Source organism: Xenopus laevis, chromosome 8S (assembly GCF_017654675.1).
Source record: "Xenopus laevis strain J_2021 chromosome 8S, Xenopus_laevis_v10.1, whole genome shotgun sequence".
Classification (NCBI taxonomy): Eukaryota; Metazoa; Chordata; class Amphibia; order Anura; family Pipidae; genus Xenopus; species Xenopus laevis.
Genome location: NC_054386.1, coordinates 98567597 through 98570105, shown reverse-complemented (window position 1 = coordinate 98570105; position 2509 = coordinate 98567597).

The following is a 2509-nucleotide window of genomic DNA, read 5'->3' as shown; positions in this document are numbered from 1 at the left end:
GCCTCCTACTGGCCGCTCAGCTTCCAATCCGCAATGTCATAGGCAGCAGAATAAGTATCAGTGGTATTTGTGTATTCCAGCCTGAAATACATGCACCCCCCCCCCTGCATTCACTGCAGCCAATCTCTGTATCAATCCAAACAGTCATTCACATACAGGGTGGGGGCGCTACTTTCACATTTAACTCTCTCCTTCATTTCTGTTACTTCCATTTATTCATGAAATCTAATTTTTCAAAAATTTAGGAAAAATCTAAAATTTTTGATCATATACTGTCACTTTCTCCCCTTCTAAATACCCTTCTAGTCAACATGTTTCGTTTTCAATACATTTCTGCTTCAATTGTTATATTTTCAAACTGTTTATAATGAAATTTATCCATAAAATCTCAGTGGAATTTATTCTGCTCACCAGTTTTGTCCACAGCATTATCAGGTATATCATCAGATAAATAATATAATCAGATTGCTGATCGAGTCTCTAGAATTTCAGATTTCATCTGACTTTTCAGCTAAGATTTTTGTGAAATCAGCAAACCATTATAAAAGACAAAAATTAAATTTTTGGCAAAAAAGAAAGAGAGTTTTCTTGGATTGACAGTATTAAAATGATAAAATGGGATTTCAGTACTGTTTTTAAGTTTCTATAACCGTGAAATGAGTAGCACTCAGAAGAACTGAATTTAAAGCTAAGACTGATTATTAATAGGCCCCATAGTAACATTGCACATTTCAATCAAGCTCAACCCTTTTGACAAAGGTTCCATATTTTGCCTTTAGTTGAACACAGTGCAGGTATGGGACCTGTTATACAGAATGATTGGGACCTGGGGTTGTCCTGATAACAGATCTTTCTGTAATTTGGATCTTCATACCTTAAATCTACCAGAAAATCATGTAAATATTAAATAAATCTAATAGGCTGGTTCTGCTTCCAATAAGGATTAATTATATCTTAGTTGTGGTCAAGTACAAGCGACTGTTTTATTATTACACAGAAAAGGGAAATCAATTTTAAAAGTCTGGATTATTTGATTATAATGGAGTCTTTGTAATTCAGAGCTTTCCGGATAAAAGGTTTCCGGATAATGGATCAGAAACCTGTACTGAACAAACTGATCAATGCGCCCTTGGGCAGAATTTAAGGAACTAATTAAGGGGGAAGCAATACCTATACCTATAGTAACAGTGGCATAATAGTCTCTGGGAAGGGAGTGTGACTGTGGGATAGCAGGTATAGTAGGGAGAGATGGTGCCTATAGTAACAGTGGATAATAGTCTCTGGGAAGGGAGTGTGACTGTGGGATAGCAGGTATAGTAGGGAGAGATGGTGCCTATAGTAACAGTGGATAATAGTCTCTGGGAAGGGAGTGTGACTGTGGGATAGCAGGTATAGTAGGGAGAGATGGTGCCTATAGTAACAGTGGATAATAGTCTCTGGGAAGGGAGTGTGACTGTGGGATAGCAGGTATAGTAGGGAGAGATGGTGTCTATAGTAACAGTGGATAATAGTCTCTGGGAAGGGAGTGTGACTGTGGGATAGCAGGTATAGTAGGGAGAGATGGTGTCTATAGTAACAGTGGATAATAGTCTCTGGGAAGGGAGTGTGACTGTGGGATAGCAGGTATAGTAGGGAGAGATGGTGCCTATAGTAACAGTGGATAATAGTCTCTGGGAAGGGAGTGTGACTGTGGGATAACAGGTATAGTAGGGAGAGATGGTGTCTATAGTAACAGTGGGATAATAGTCTCTGGGAAGGGAGTGTGACTGTGGGATAGCAGGTATAGTAGGGAGAGATGGTGCCTATAGTAACAGTGGATAATAGTCTCTGGGAAGGGAGTGTGACTGTGGGATAGCAGGTATAGTAGGGAGAGATGGTGCCTGTAGTAGAAGGGGTAAAATGAAAGGATGGCAAAGCAACAATGTGGATACAGCAGCACAAGATGGCAGAAGAAATGAATTGTATCAGTGTTTTTGCAGGTTGCAGAGCTGCAGTTGTTAGATTACCATTCCCAACTCACAGATAGTTAGAATCTCAGCCATAAAGCAGGGTAGGACTTCTGCTTCCAATGGGAATTAGATCTGTGCCAATGTGACATAATACTGTTAGTTAAACCCATTTTACAATGAATATTTCCATTTAAAACTGCAGAATACTAATGAAAAAACTTCTACATTCTCCACCCCCATGAGAGAGGATTTGGGTTAAACTAAAGCTGGCCATAGATGTTGAGATTCTTAAAAGATCAGATCCTCATCGTGAGACCACGATCTTCTCAGAACGATCGTACGAATTGACCATCAACTGAAAAGACCAATTTGGCAGGAAAACAAAGGGGAGCTGATTGGCCCTGCAAACATAGATACATTGCACTGGGACCGACAAAGAGTTTTTGACCTGGCCGATCAATTTCCTGATAGATGTCGGCCGAAAAATCTTAAGATGTACGATCGTGCGAATCCCACTAACCGCACGATAATTTCGAAGGATTGGTCGGACTTCTCTAAAA